Genomic DNA, 17,181 nt, shown 5'->3' on the forward strand with positions numbered 1-17,181 from the left:
TTCCTTTAAAGCACATTATCTAAACTCACTAAATGGAAATTGTTCTGAAAGCAGCAGAATGGATGGTATTTTTGTAGGAATTCGGTTCAGTTCTTGCTCTTGGCCTTGCTGAATTCAAACAATTCCCTCCTAGAGCAAAGCAAGTAGGTTTCAATTAAAGAGCGTGGGAGTTTGGCAATTTATCGTTACTCTGGACCTTCTGCTTCATTTAACGTCACAGCGAAGCCTGCAGAAGATGCAAGTCTGTGTGTGTGCAAGCTAGCTTGTTTGATGCCAGTGAGAATGTCAGACTTTTGCAAGAGTGCCTTGATTTGTGCATCTTGTGTGCGGGCGTCTTCATGCTTGTGTAAGAGGCAGTGGATTCGATTGATTGAGAACTAAAAGCCCCACTGAGGAGCGCAGACAGCTGTGAGGAGGAATTAGCTCTGAGTGTGTGTGTGTGTGTGAAATGTGTGGGCCTTAATGTAGATGCATTATCACAAGCGCTGGTCCATTAATAATGACACATGTAATTTGCTGCCTCTCTAGTGCCATTCTTCCTCATGCCCAAAATGGGATAAAAAAAACATGATTGGTGCGTTGTGTAGAAAGCTGTTTGTCAAACTGTGGAGAGCCTTAATCTGCCACAAATAGGAGGATGGCATTGGCAAAGCTAAACGATTAAGTTGGCCCCCACTCCCCACACAAATGTACGTACTGCCCATGTAGAGCCGTTTAACTGGTGATCCCACTGGGACTTTACTGTGCAGCGGAGACATATCAAAAGACTGTAAATTGAAACGCATCAAACTGTGTGAACAATCCATGTGTTTTAATAAACTCTGTAAACATGCTCATTTTAGCAGGATTCTTGAGAGACATTCAACTTTCATATTTGAACTGAAAGAAGTACTATTAGAAGATAAGAAATAAAAAATACTTTCTAAATAGATATACCAAACTATATACCAGACATGAATAGCTTCACAGCATTATGAGTTATGTTTACATGCACAAGTTTTCAATATGAATTAAACCATTAATTTTCAGATTTTGGAGGTTCGGCTTATATGACCCCTAAATCTGATTCACATATTACTTCCAAACAAAACTTGCATGTTCAGAACCAGAGAAAGCCTACAGTGAGGCTGACATGAGTATAATTGTCATTTATTCCTTGATTAATGCTGAAAAGAATAGCTTTTTAGGAAATATTTGGTGAATATTCAGTCTCCTTTACTGACTAGTTCATATTGTGTTAGATTTAGTTAACCATACACATGTTCGTAAGACGCAAAACTGAAAGGGGGGGGGGGGGGTGAAATGCTCATTTTCACTCAATCTCCTGTTAATCTTGAGTACCTATAGAGTAGTACTGCATCCTTCATAACTCCAAAAAGTCTTTAGTTTTATTATATTCATAAGAAAAAGATAGTCTGTACCGATTTTCCCAGAAAAACACGAGCGCCTAGAGGCGTGACGTGTGGGCGGAGCTAAAGAATCACGAGCACCAGTAGGCTTTTTGCGTTGAGAGCGCTTGGAAGCTGTGACACAGATCCAGAGGCTGAAATTTAACAAGAGCAGCATCAGCAAACGACGTCTCTATGTGGTATGTACTAAAAATTTATATATTTGCTTAGCGGTTTTGGAAAATGACTAAGTTTTTTTTTTTAAGCTGTACATGTGGAAAGTGCAGTTTGATGACAACATCGCATGTTGTTTACTTGATGTGCTTACACGCAGATAGCTAAGTTAACAACACAGAGATATTTGAAGCAGTTTTACTCACCGCCTGCGGTTCCAACACACGATCGTGACCCTTTTTCGTTGGGACTGCATCATCCTTAAGAAATAAAAGATGTGCAAATCTGGCGTCAAACTGGGCCTTGTTTGTAAAACAAGCATCTTCGAAATGCAGGGGAACAAACACAAACACTTGCACAACTCCGTTGATGCTCTGTAAAAATAAAAACTCCATCCACTGGTCCCTTAATGCTGTTTTTTTTTTTTTGTAATCTGTGCAGGGTTGTCTTGCCCTGGCAACCAAAAACACATTTCTGTGACATTTCGCGACGCTCTACGGGAGCGCGCGCTCTTCCGGCAGAAGTGCCTCAGGACCCATATAAGGAAATTCCGCTCCATCTAACGTCACACAGAGACATACTCGAAAAAAACTTTCCGAAACTTGTGACAAACCGGAAGGAGTATTTTTGGAACAGAAATACTCCTTCAAACATACAAATTAATTTTTGAAACTTTGTCCATGTTTAGCATGGGAATCCAACTCTTTAACAGTGTAAAAAACTCAGTATGCAATGCATGAAATAGCATTTCACCCCCCTTTAATGAAAATGTATGCATTACACACTCTGTACATTATGTGCCCGATACGATAGATTTCAGTGTTTAGATGAAGATTGAGCCATCAGATTAGTTGGTTACATATAAATATAGGTCATAATCATTTCTAACTAGTGATTTTACTATTACTTTGCTTGAAATGTATTACACATCCATTAAAGTGAATTAAAAGTATAATAGCATATAAGGACAAGAGCAACGTTTCTCCTTTTTATTTATTTTGCTGTGCAGACATGTTGACAGGCAATAACAGACGTCAACAGACAGTCACAGCACTCATTCAGACTGAGAGAACAAAAAAAACCCTGAAAAAACACATCTGGAGTTTTTTTTTCCACGCTAGATAACGAGAAAGCTAAATATGACATTTGCTATAACATGTTTGTGTGATGTTTGTTATAAATGTAAAGTTAAAAGGTTTCTGTAATGGTTAGTTGTAAAAGAAATAAATATATCTGAATTTGCCATTTAGGTCTTTTAAAATGTTAAATATAAGGAAAATACTAAAAATGCATCGACTAGACCAGAGGTATAATATTAGTATCAATATCAGCAATACTCACTTTGATAGATCGAAAAGGAAGTGGTATCAACCTTACCTTATCCCAGCATTTCGCTTCTCAAGTAAACCGATCGTGTTTCAAGGCTGCTGAGATTGTATTCCTGGAAACAAGACACTGATTAAGAACAGGATTTTTTTGCAGTGTGTAGGAAAATCCTTTCATTTCAGCTGCATCTGCTTGTGTGAGTGAACGTGTGCATGCACTAGCAAGCATCTGTTCTTGTGTGTGTATGTACCTATGTTGGGGATAAAGTGCAGGAAAGGGCACAGGTGCATTTGACTCAGCCTTTTAGACTGAAGTTTCTGAAGCCATTCTGCTTTCTTCTCAGTCTGGCAGAAATGCAAAGTGCGCTAAATGTAAAGTGCCATAGATGGCTGTAAACTGGGTGAGCGAGCTGTAGGCTGCTGTGATTCCTTGCCCATGGACAGAGCTATAAAACCAGCTGGGCTACTAGTCCAGGTTGATTGGATTGCAAATAGCATTGAGCAAAAGGATCGGCCTACATCAGTGGCTGTCACCGCTAATGACCTCTGCATTGGGCCTGAATTAATTAAAGCCTGCGACGGTGGCTGCTTAGTGTGTATATGAACATGAGAAATATATTCTTAAGATCAGTTGTTAGCATGTTGCTGTGCACTTGCTAAAGTATTCTTATAGCATGCTGTGTTTATCTCTCTTTTTTATTTTGATAGGTGACTTTTATTCTTCAGTGAAACAGTTAAGAAGATTTTTAGCTCAAACGGCGGTCCTTGGTGATTCATAAAAAGCAAGCCAACTGCTAGCATCACTTAATAGTAAAAAAAAAAGAAAGCATACACAAATGAGACAAAATGAATACCCGTGGCTCCTGACAATTTATTGAGATCTTAAGAAGCAAAACAATCTGAAACTGAACGCTATTTACAGATTTTTGTCTGTAATCCAAAGCCTCAGGCAAACAGGGTCTTATTGTTTTCTGTGAACTGTCTCTTATCCCACAATGCACCGCAAAAACCAGCATCGATGGAAATTGCGTCACATTTTTTTAAAGAGCGAAACATAAAACACACGAACCAACTCAAAAAATATGACACACTATATAAGATTTGAAAAGAGAAACCTTTATTAAGGTTTTTAAATTTTTTTTGTATAAGCACATCACTAGACAGGTAGTGAATGCATCTATTTAAACTCTGTGATAATCTCTGTTTTTCGTGAAAGCTGAAGTTCGAGAACAACAGCTTGGTGAACAAGCGCAGAGAGAAGTGTATGGGAGGAGTTTCCGTGTCGCTCCTCAGCAAGTGCATCTGTTTTTACTGTGCTTGGCTGCAGCTTTGCACGGCTTTATTCGATCACCTGCATGTGTCCTGCAACACAACGACTCTCTCAAGACTGCATTTACCTGATACATGTGGAAAGGGTACAGATCCGGCCTCTTTTACTTAAACATGGCCGATACTAATGCAGATTTTGCACGGCGAGATAATTCTCTCACACACGCATACACACATGCTAGCTTTCACACGCTTGTGTAGTGAGTGTAAGTAATCTCCCCCTGCTGTTTCAGGCAGTGACTCATCATAAACACTCATGTGGCCGGCCTTGCTGGAGTACAAACCGTCCTGCTCAACCGCACACACAAACACACTGTAGTAACGAGAAATGAAAGCACAGCCTTCTGACTTACAAGCACACACATGCTCTACTACATGCATTGTAGCAATTGTGGTTAACAATAGTGCAAAATACTGCCATAGGCAATATAAGCGATCTTCAAGAGTGAAATCGCTTTCTGCTGTGGCATAGGGTTCATGCTATACAAATAAAATTAGTTAATTCATTTATGTTTTTTATTCATTTATTTTTTATATTATTTATTTATTGATCATTTTATTTTGTAAGTTGATTATAGAATAATTTCAAATTTTATTGTTTTATTTCTTTTTTTTTTTTGTTCATGTTTATAGATTATGGAGATCAATTTATTTCCATTTAGTTTAATTGTTGTATTAGTTTTAATGTTGTATTTTTATTATTTTTTCGAAATGGGTAGAGATTTATTTTTAGTCGTTATTGTAGATTACATCTAATTATTTATTTACATTAATTTATTTTATTTTGTATTTTATTTTTTAAACCGGTAGAGAGCTCATTTTTTATAAGTGAGTATAAAATACATATATATATATATATATATATATATATATATATATATATATATATATATATATAATCTAGATTTTTTGTAGAATTTGTTATTGTAGAATTTTGTATTTCATTTTAATTATGTTTTTTATTTTTGAAACGGGTAAAGATAACCCAGGTATTTTTTTGAAATATACTGTTGGATTATATTTCACTTACATGAATTATTATTATTATTTTAATTTTAGAAATGTATGTATAAACCACATAGGTCATATTTAATTTTATTTTAGTTTCGTGGAAAATTCATATTTGTTTTGCTTTTTTTTTCAGCTGATGTTACCAAGGGTTGTGACCGCTACTGCGATAGTGAAACGCAAACATGTTTGCTCACATGTATGCATAAACACACACGTAACTAAGGCAAGCGCAATGGTTACCCACAGCTGAAAAACCACACGGCATATGTAAATGAGATGCGAGGGAAGTGTGAGTGCACGGCTTCCATGCAAATGTAATGGAGACCTCAAAGACAGAGGTTATAAATAGACCCGCAACGTGCGATTGCCTCAATGAACACCACATCGCTCTTAAAGTGACACATTCTCGTGCAAACGTGCATACTTCAGTGCACTCGAGAGGGCAATTTGGAGTTCAAACAAGTGAATGCTTAAAGCGACATGTAACCCAGTTAAACATGGATCTGTGACATCCGTCTGCACAGATTTTGTATTTGTGTGCAGTTTGTTCAGAATAGACTCACACGCTTACGCTACTGTATGATGGAAAACCTTTGAAGAAAAATGCGTTACGGGAATCTCACAATTAATGGATGAAAGTTTGCCAAATATGCGGTGTATTGTAAGAATTACATGCTCACTAGTCTGTTCTCCTCACGGCGCCAGGCTGTGGGACTCCCTTAAAACTGCTTGTAAAAATGTCATATTTAAGCATCAGACTGTCAAAGGTTGCTTTGCTAAACCCGTATTCTCCTGCACGGGGCTTGCCTCTCATTTGTACATACCTTCTCTCTTTTTTCACATGTTTACACTCACTACATGACCTGGAGGTGTTTAATCAGATTTTGGGCTGTTTCCCTTATTGTAGTGATCTCAAGCAACCACCCACCTACCCACCATTTCAAAACATTTGCATACAAACTCCGTTTGCTGTTGCAGACAGTGCAGAGCTTCATGTTATAACATATCTAAGCCAGGCATGAAGTTGAATGCACGAAGTGGTCTGTCCAGTCCCCGCTGAGGGTCCTATGGCCAACTTTGGCATGATTTTGTCAGTCTCTTGCGCTGTGTCTGGAATCACCCCCTATACTCTTATATAGTGCACCATATGAGGAAACAGCCATTTGTAGTGGTGTCCGAAAACATAGTGGTCATTTTAAAATGTGCTCATACAATCCCATAATGCACTGCAATAATGAGCATACAACGGATGTACATTCAACAGCTGACCGTTTTCATTCTCTCATTCAGTGGATGAAACATTAATGGAGCAGTTATGGTGTGTGTTTCTAAAACACCCCCCAAAAATGTGCTTTGATGAATTCAGCGAGGATTATAAACTAAAAAAAAGAATCCCCAATTTATAAGCAGTGACAGAACTTCAAAAGGCCTTTTAAAAAAGCATGTGTCCCCTTTAATGTATATTCCTACATTTAATCTTTAAATTTAGAGGGAAAAAAAGAGATTCCATGAATGCATTTACACCACAGTTAGAAATGCATAAATCATGTTGAGATTAATGTTTTAATTATGAAATACATTAAATTTACATATATATGAAATGTTGGGGGGAAAATAAATTAGTGAATCAAGTGAAGTCTTTATAAATGGGTCACTGAATCGCTGACCCAACCAATTTATAAATAAAATAATATTAAAATGCTCATTAATTTAATGAATCAAACTGTAATGTTTGGAGAGACCAATGGTTCTGTTGTGACTTTTTTTGGAGTTTGTTGGTAGAATAGAGTAGAAACAGTTGATATTGACAATATTGTGTCTAAAATGTGCATCACTTCATAGTAACTTAAATATAGCCTACTCTTCAGTTTATTTCTGAAAGGCTATTATTAACAGTCATCACTTGTAGGCGTTGGACTGTCAAAACTAGACTGTCTGACCTAAAACCAGACAGATGGCCACCCGAATAGTGAATGAGAGTATAGGAAGTGATTTTGGTTACAGCCTTGCTTTCTATTGTAGTAACTAAGAAACTCCACCCACCAAGCAATCTCATTGATTCAAAATCCTAAATCACATCACATTTCTTTTTCACATTAGATGTGGACCGACAACTGTCGTGTCTTGAACATCTTCACAGCGAGGTGTTTTACAGCCTGTTGTCAGACTCAGCGCCGCTTGCTCAAATGCAAACTGAGACCATATGGTAGCCCAACCATGTGCTGATATTATACCTCAGGTTTCTTCCACGGTGATTTACACTGTGCCATATACAGCAGATAATAATGTTGTGCAAATCTTGAGATCTGATTGGATAATCCTTCACCTCATCACACTGAGACCCTCCTGTTGACTACAAGTATTTCTTGTGTAAATATTCTTACTGATCCTAGAACTGTTCTCGTTTTTCCCTCAAATTCACTGAAATACAGCACCATCTGGTGTCTAAAAACAGTACTGCATTATCATTCTTGTTTAATCTTGTTCATCCAGTGTGTGTATAGAAATAAAGGCAGTCATTTAACTTATATATACAATATGTAATCTTACTGTATCGCGTTTCTGAATTTTCAGAGGACTTATATACTATGAATTATGTATGAATGAGTTTTCAATGTCAGCACAAAGCTAGTTTGATCTGCTTTCAGGCTCGTCTCACAGTAGGTGGTCCGAAGGAGCGGCGGTCCCATACACACTTCGGAGGAGTCATCAGGGCTTTGAACATTTCAAGATCTGAAGACTCTCCCATCTTTCTCCCACGTTCTTGTCTTTCACTCACTTTCTCTTTTATTTTCTTCCTTTTTTGCTGTTGTATCTATTCATCTGCCTTTGTATATCTGCAGCTTTGATTCTTTTTCATACACATGATGTTTTTATCTGTCTGTGAGCTTGTGTGAGGCTCAGTTGCTGAGGTTTGACTGGAAGTGTAAACCTACGCATGTGAAGTGTGTTGGTGCTTGATTCATTTGCTTGTCCTCTCTGAATGTGAATAAATAGACCAGAGCCAATTCCAAGTCACAAAACTCTGTTTGTCTGAACCATCTCATCCAATGGCAAACATTTCTGTAAATGCTGTGGTCAGAAATGAGCATGTGGAGAATGACGCAGCGTCTGCACATGAAGGAAATTTCCAGAGTTTGATGAAATTGCATGAAACATTGATGAAATGAAACATTGTAGTTTGCTTTTAGCCATATTTGACACTCATGCAATAATTAAGACTCAATTGGGTGCATGAAAGAAAAGAAAAAAAAAAAGAACAGTAAAACTTTTTTTACATTATAAATCTGAGTTATGCACATTAGTACACTGAAAAAAAAGAAAATAATTTACTTTGAAACTATTTTCAGTCAGGAATTGCTATTCAATTTAGCATGTGATTGCAAAGAAGTGTTATTGAATTAAATTGCATTTTAGTATTGCACTAGCAAAACGTGCTGTAATTATATTTTTTATACAGTATTTTTTTCATCTAATATTAATATTTGTAGCTTTATTCAATTCATGAAAATGATTTTGAATAGTTTTAGTTAACAGTAACAACACTGGTCTTCACTGAGACAACCCCCCCCCCCCCCACACACACATTTTTGCTCTGTCTCTTAATATATTGACATGTTTACAGCTATGTCATGTTCCTGTTCCTCATATTTCTGCTAGTAATCCCGTCGTTGAAGAAGTTTTGTTTTCAGGCAAGGGTAAACAAATCTTTGACAGAAAAAGACCACAGTGCCAAATGAAAGCACACTCACGCTGACATGATGGGATGACAATGATGTCAGTCAGGTTGTCAGAGAAAGGCTGCACCTCTGACACTGACAAAGAGAGAGAGAGAGAGAGAGAGAGAGAGAGAGAGAGAGAGAGCAGTTTAAATGAATGAGGTCAGCCTGGGGTACGACACTGTAACCTGAGAGAAGTGCCTGCCCCTCACACTATCCATTACTGCTGCGTTTGTCCCAGCTGAGCACAGCAGGAGAAACACAGGAAGTACAAATCTCTCCATCAGTCCCTCACAGTGACCCACAGACGGCCCTGAATGAACCTGTCACGGATTGAGTTTTACTACTTTGAGTGTGACCAGGAGCTTTGAGTGGCTTTTTAGGTAGTTGTGTGTGTGTGTGAGAGAGTGTAGAAGAGCTATCCACTTCCCTTTCTCCTGTACCTCTCCAGTAATTTCGCACAAAGGGAACATATTGAATGGTGATTGTAGGTTGAGGGACAGGCTTTGTGATTGATAATGACATGATTGCGCTTGTCATGATTTATTTGTGACTATATCAACAGCTGAGGTATCAGTGTTCAACTGACCCGGTCAAATTCTTAGTATTTTCTGAGGAGCACTGCATGTCTGCCGAATCCATGAACAAATGTCTAATTATTCATCAAAATTGATTGATTGAAATGATCTAGAATATTTCATTGTGAAGTTGCATGAATAGAGCAAACCTTATGATACATGGTTTGTGGTGGATATAAAATAATTAGCACTGCAAAAAATAGCCCAATTAAGTTTCTCTTTTTTTAATCACATATTAAGGTTCTAATATAAATCATAATCTTAGATCTGCACTACTTTTCATTAGTTAGAAGTCTCTTATTTTCACCAAGGTTGCATTAATTTGATCAAATATATAGTAAACCAGTAATATTGTGAAATATAATTACATTTATAATTATAATTATTATAATTTTTACAATTATCATTTTTTTGTTTTGTTTGTTTGTTTGTTTGTTTGTTTTTTTTTGCTTAGAATTGTATCCTTGTAGTGGCAAAGTTTGGCAATTTTTTTAAAAAGTAGTTTAAGCGTAAATATTAATTCCTGATTTGAAATGTTAAATGAGATTTGTTAAAATAAAATAAAATATATGCAAATTACACATATATAGTTATATAGTCTATAACTTGTTTAAAAACAGATTAGACTGATGTTTATTGGCTTTCATATTTTAGTATATTTCTGTGAAAGTCTTTTTACATTGTAAATATTTTTTTTCTATTATATGAAAATGGCTCCTTTTTATTAAAGCTTTAATGGCCCCTTTTTAAATATTTTTTGTGTTTTTTATTTTATTTTAAATATAATAATAATAATTATAAATATAAATTTTAGTAGTAATAAAGCCTTTAACCATTTGTTAATTTGGGATATCTAAATGGGGCAAAATTGAGCAGTTTTTTTTTTCTTTTTTTCTGACAAAATATTTTTATAGCACCTTTTCTTTTGCTTTCGGCACCCTATTATATGGCATTCTAAAACACACTTTCAGAGATGTAAGGCACATTATTAAATAATATTATAGTGTATGAGCCAAAGCCATCTTCCATTAATATTATATCGAGACATCCATCCTCCAGTATGAGTCACTGGTTTTCTGCACTTGTTTAGTGTATAAATATTGCTTTTTCCCTGGCTGAATAAGCTATTCCTGTCTCATTATGTTAAATGGTGGAATGAATAGACTGTAATATTGCTGTGAAAACAGGGAACATCCCTCAGCATCGAGTCATTCCTCATCATTACAAACGCAGCCACTCGCTGCACGGTTGCTTACACTTTTTGGCATATATATATATATATATATATATGTGTGTGTGTGTGTGTGTGTGTGTGTGTGTGTGTGTGTGTATTTGAGGGGTGGATTCTCATTGGGTGGCTCCAGCTATCTGGCATTAGCTGAGATGAACTTGTTGCTGCTTGTCTATTGATCAGTGAAATAAAAGAGCTGCTGTAGTAATGATGTCATCACCTGCCTCTCAGCGCTGACCTTGAATGAAGCGAGCGACTGAGCATGCTCACTGACTGCGCCGCTGTGAGTGTGTGTGTGTCTGTGCATGCAGGATTCTGTAGGTTGAAAGAAGGAAAGCTTTCAACCCGCTATCCTCTACTGCACACACACACACCTGCTGCTGAATTCCTTTGAGGAACTCCATCTTGTTACTTCTCTGTCCGGTGAGAAAAGAGAGATGGTGTCTGCCATGCCACTTCCATCTGTGGAAGAAAAGCACCATGATTACTCTGTGTGCAAAGCATATGGTGCACCTTATGACAACGGTACAAGGCATTCATGCATCATTATGTGTACATTTAAAAGGCTTGATTTGACATAAAAATGTCTTTGTATGCATTGAATGAATACACAGGTTTATAGGAATAGTTCATCCTAGATTCTGCCATCATTTACTCCTGACTTCAGTGGAATACAGAGAAATTTGGAAAACTAAACTATTTTTTTTTTTTCCATGCAAGCATCCAAAACTCTGGGGTTAGTACGATTTATTTTTCATTCATTAATGAATCAATGAACGTGTGACATTTATAATGATTTAAAATATTTTAATTTCAAATAAATACTGTTATTTTTGACTTTCTTTATAAGAATCCTGGTAAAAAATAAATAAGAAGAAATGTTTCTTGAGCAGTAAATCAGCCTATAAAAATGATTTCTGATGGATCATATGACACTGAAGTAATGACTTTGCATTATTAATAATGAACTTATCATTTTAAAAATAAATTAATAAATCAATGTAAATAATTTAATGTCAATTATTAGCCTGCAATCTATTAAAACAGAAATCAGTTGTTTTAAATTGTAATAATATTTCACAATATCACTGTTTTTACAGTAATTTTCCTCAAATAAATGCAGCCTTGGTGACCATAAAAAACTTCTTTCAAAAACATAAATCTTGCTGGCAAACTTTTGAACTGTAGTGTACATAAATTAATGGGAACCTAACCTCTCAAGCTTCAGAAAGGTTGCAAATGCTCATAACATTTATCATAAAAATGTTCATGCATCTTTTAAGGGAATACAGTTTTAAATTTGATTCTGGTAAAATATTTGCATCTCTTGCATCAGTTCGGGGTTATAAGTCATACAAACAATCTTTCCAATCTGCTCACTGAGTCAGTCGTCTGTTGTGACTCACTTATGTCTGAGGCTAAAATGTATTAAAACAAGTTTTAAACTTTTTAATTGGTTTGTTTTACATAGTCAATATTTCTGATATGTAGCCACCAAAATGTGAATTATAAACTTTTTCAGTGTACCCACTATTTTCAGCTGTGGAAAAATATATTTCTGTTCCCTCCTCACACAGATGTGGCCGACTGGGTTCAGCAGTTTATAATTATATTTCAGACACTTATCAGACAATTAAAGCCCTCTGTAAAAGGGCCGTTCACCCCTAAACCTTCCTGAATCCTCTTGACCTGTCATCCCCCATCATCCTCTCTGTTCTCTTTCCCTGCTGACCGAGCTCTGCTACAAGGATGGTATTGGCTTACTGCTTGTCCTATATCTGCTCATGGGAACCTTACACCTGCAACCTGCACTGTGTTGTGCAGCGCACACATACACTACTCTACTCTAAAATGGACTTTGTGGAGCAGACTTGCACAATAATACAAACCTTTTTTTTAGGAACCATAAACAGGTACAGGGAACAGGGATCCTTTTTGTTTGTGCATGCATGCCTGAGTATGTTGCATTGCTGGCAATTTTAAATATCTAAGATATCGGAATTAATTATTTTCCTTCAATCTGATTAGAAATCCCCCATGTGATGTTAAGGGGATGCAATCAGGCCAACGCAGCATTAGAATAAGAGCTAAATGCTCTTAATATGATGCATGTGATACCAAGACAGTTTCATTTTGAACCCTCTAAAACTGTAGGTATAAATAACTATGTTTTCTGAAAAGCAATATTCACGGACACAGCGCTAGGGTGTTGTGGGCTGTTGCTATGTAGTTTCCAAGGTATTCTGAGCAGTTAATTGATTGTGATGTGGTTGTGAGGGTGTTCTGGATGGTTCCCAGGGTGTTGATGAGCTATTCTGATGGGTCGTTAATGTGGTTGTTTTGTGTGGTTACTTTGAAAGTGGTTGATATAGAGTTTTGGGTTTACCTTCAACAGGCCGATCACCTACTGTATCTTTAAAAAGCCACATGATTTGAGGTTTTATTCATGCTAAATAATTGCAATACGAGTTGATTTGTGAAGATTAATATACAGACTTGTTTCTGAAATGTGCACTTTTAGTAAAGTGCAAACGTTCATTCCTGCAGATTTGATCAGATCCATATCAAATTCTTACAGAAATCTGGTGAGTGATAACAGAGAAGATACAGCAACTTCATTTCATTTCTGCTAGTGGCAACAAATGTGGAATTGAAAAAAAAAAAAAGTTTCCACTTAGTGTCACTTCCTATATCTATTTCTGGTCTTTGTTTTAGGTTTGGTTATAAATGTTAACCGTCTCAGAGACCCAGATGTGCTTTGATACTCTCGACAGAGGATGAAACATCGCTGGCCTGAGGTGCAGAGATATTTGAAAGGTTTGAAAGGACTTCTGTGGGACAATCATAACAAAAAATTCTCATTCCAGTACGTCTGTCCATCTGTCATTCAGTATGTCACCTCTGAAACACATTGTACAAAATAAGCAATATGTAATTTCTTGGAAGTATGGCACTGTACGATCCACAATGGTACAGTAGAAATGATATGTGTTAGTCACCAAATTCAAACAAGTCCAGGTTTGGCTGACAATTGCAACAGTAGTAGATGCCGTAAGCATGCCGTCTTGTTCTTTTTTCTCATTATACACATACATGTCACCTTAAACACTGACCTGAGTGATCCGGGCAGTCTTGTTTACCCAACACCACAGCCTCAGATAGGCCTCCTGGAGCTGGAGCTGATTGTGACTTTGAGGGAAGTGACATTCAAGGAAATGTTTAAAGGATGCTGGCCGTGCGAGCTGGGTTTCATAAAAAGACTGAGCTTGCAGTATTGCCCCATCGCTGTTAATGACTTGTGGCCACAGCTGCAAGCATGTGACACGTGAAAGAAGAAAAAGGCATTAAAGTGACAGTAATAGTGTTTGAATATGTCTTTTCACATAGATCTGATATAACCATGCAGCCACAGGATTTTTTTTTTTTTTTTTTTTTTTAACCTCTGATTTCTGGAAATTCGAAATAGATTCGTTGAAATTAGTACCATGCTTGGTTACCTATTGATGAACAGCACCTGGTGTAATCATTTTCTCACTGTAGCTATGCAGATCTCCTCATGACTCTTGATCATTCAATGTGTGCTCGCAGCAGCGCTCTGAAGCTCATCTGAGTTGTGGAATAGAGACATTTTGAGGTAGGAAATTCAAGCTGTCAAATCTGCAGTACAGTATGTTTTAGGGGTGCTCCGATCACGATCGACCGGCTTTACTGACGAGATGTGCATTAACGATCGGCCGATCGTGATCGGAGCACCCCTAGTATGTTTTAATGTTAGTGCAATGGTATTGACAATTAACCGCATCTGGGTTCTCTTTAAATCAGTTTGCTTTAGTGAGTACTAGTACTACAACAGGATGATTCCACCGCAACGTTCTCAGTTATGCTCAGAACATGATCAGATTCTAGCAAAAAGTTGTCTTTTTGACCTAAAAGTGAAAATGTGTGATCCCGCACAGTCACAGCTGGTCAGAACATATAGGAAGTTTAATAATGCAGTTCTGTTCAGTGGGAAATTTTTGGACCAGTGAGTGTTTTTTATTATTATTATTGATTAGGACATGTTGTCGGGCTGCTATAAAAGACGTGGTAACACTTTAGAATAAGGTTCCATTAGTTAATGTTAGTTAACTACTTTCGTTAACATGAACTAAGCAAGAACAATCCTTCTACAGCATTTAGTCTTAGTGCAAGTTAATTTCAACATTTACTAATGCATTATTTAAATCAAAAGTTGTGCTTGTTAACATTAGTTAATGCACTGTGAATAACCATGAACTAACAATGAATAACTGTATTTTCATTAACTAACATTAACGAAGATGAATAAATACAGTAATAAATGTATTATTCATTGTTTGTTCATGTTAATTAATACATTAACTAACATTAACTAATGGAACCTTATTCTAAAGTGTTACCAAAGACGTTACAAAAGAGTTGTACACTTTATTAATAGTGTCTAATGTACACCAACGCAAACTCTGTACAGTGCATTACAGATATGCATGCAAACATACATTGCTGCATACTAGTGCTGCACGATTATGACAAAAATCATAATTGTCGATTATTCCCCTTAAAATTGCCATGATTAATTACGATTATCACAATTTACACTGAATGATGTCTATACCATTGTTTGATGCAACTGCATGTCGTATTTCTATTTGAGAATAAACAAGCTGAAAACACTGTAACTGAGAAACCTTTAGTGCTTTTCTATAGTATTAAGCCTCAAATGTCAAATAAACATCGGATCAGTTTCTTTTTTAAATTATAAAAAAGTAAAAATATGAATGGTATTATAATGTTATACTAAAATGAAAATAATGGGAAAAACCTGTAGAAAAAAGAAAACTACATCTTTAGCACACCAAATAACAACATAAGTGAACTTTGAACGATTAATTGCCTCTTTGTGGCATCCATAATTGTAATCGTGATTAGAAATTAATCGATTAATTGTGCAGCACTAATGCATAATATACTGAACATAGTATGTTTGAGTGTTATTGTGGTGCGCTATTCTAAACAGGCTGTAGCCAAACATTTGTCTATTTAAAAAATAACACACACTTATGAATCATCTACAATTAGACCACATATAGCTCTCAAGCACAGAGCAAATTGGCATGTTTTGATACCATAGCATGGTCTGTATGTCTACATATAATGTTGTGTTGACTGTCTATATCACTTATGTCTTGGTTTTCCCCTCACTTGGATTTAGGTTTCTCTCTCATTCACTCCCTCATTTACATGTTCACACATCCCACTATCTGTCCTTGGTCTCAGACTCCTGTAGCACTAATGGCTGTTGTCACAATTTTACTGCACCCACCCGCTGTGACCATCTGTCTGGTCTCTTTCTCTCTCTCTCTCTCTCTCTCTCTCTCTCTCTCTCTCTCTCTCTCTCTCTCTCATCACTGATGCTATATCAGCATGTCTGCCAAAATACAATGTTGCCAAAGCAATACAAAGGATAATTACTCTGCAGAATTGGACGATATGGCAGAAGTGTGCTTGTTAATCACCACGAAGAAAAAGTAGTGTTGTAAAAAGTGCCGATGTCTGTACCAGTCGGTACTAAAATTGTATGTCATTTTGTGATGATACCACATTTCCTGCTAGCATTTCGAGAACTTTTGTGCGGATTCTCAACACCTCTGATTGGCCACTGTGTTCTCGTACTCGGCTGTGATTGGCTACAATGATCGGTAAAGTGATGATCATTGTAGCCAATCACAGACATGTCTGTTGAGCACTTGAGCACAATGGCCAATCAGAGTGTTTGAGAATCCACACAGCAGTGCTCGAAATGCTAGCGGGAAATGCTGGCATCATTAAATTTTTTTTCAATTTTAGTGCAAACTGATACATACATCATTACTTTTGACAACAGCACCTCAAAGAAAGCACAAAATGACATTGGGATGAAACGATAAACGTCCTCATTAGCATCACAACTCAAGCCATAAAACCTGCTTCCTTGGTGAAGCTAGGGCAAAAAAGTGGAAAGAAAGTGTGTAAATTTAAAACACATGTAAATAATAAAAGTACATATAATTATTATTTTATTTTATTTTTGTTAAGTTTTTTCTTCTTAACTTCACATTTAGTAGTTGTAGTAGTAGTAGTAGTAGTAGTAGTAGTAGTAGTATTTGGTGACAAAGTGGAGAGAAAGATGAATTTGAAATGCACATATCTGCTAAAAAGTGGTTTTGGTCAGCATTAAGGTTAAACTACAGTGTACAGTAGATAATCTCAAAGCTAGGTACTTCACATGGACTAAAAGCCATGTCTAGTTGAGAATAACCAATCTTTAAAGAAAAAAATAAATATTGAGACCCCTACTTTTTTCCATTCATTAGAGCATTGTCTGACATTTTTTTTGGATGTTTATGATTGCTAAGAAATGCTAGAAAT

General features: G+C 36.5%; 1 protein-coding gene across 3 annotated transcripts in view; it reads left to right on the forward strand.

The window, feature by feature from the left end:
- LOC127935721 (ataxin-1-like) overlaps positions 1-17,181 on the forward strand; it is a 91,914-nt gene that overhangs the window by 37,892 nt on the left and 36,841 nt on the right. The gene's annotated exons all lie outside the window — the stretch shown is intronic.

The sequence above is a fragment of the Carassius gibelio genome, chromosome A19 (assembly GCF_023724105.1).
Source record: "Carassius gibelio isolate Cgi1373 ecotype wild population from Czech Republic chromosome A19, carGib1.2-hapl.c, whole genome shotgun sequence".
Lineage (NCBI taxonomy): Eukaryota > Metazoa > Chordata > Actinopteri > Cypriniformes > Cyprinidae > Carassius > Carassius gibelio.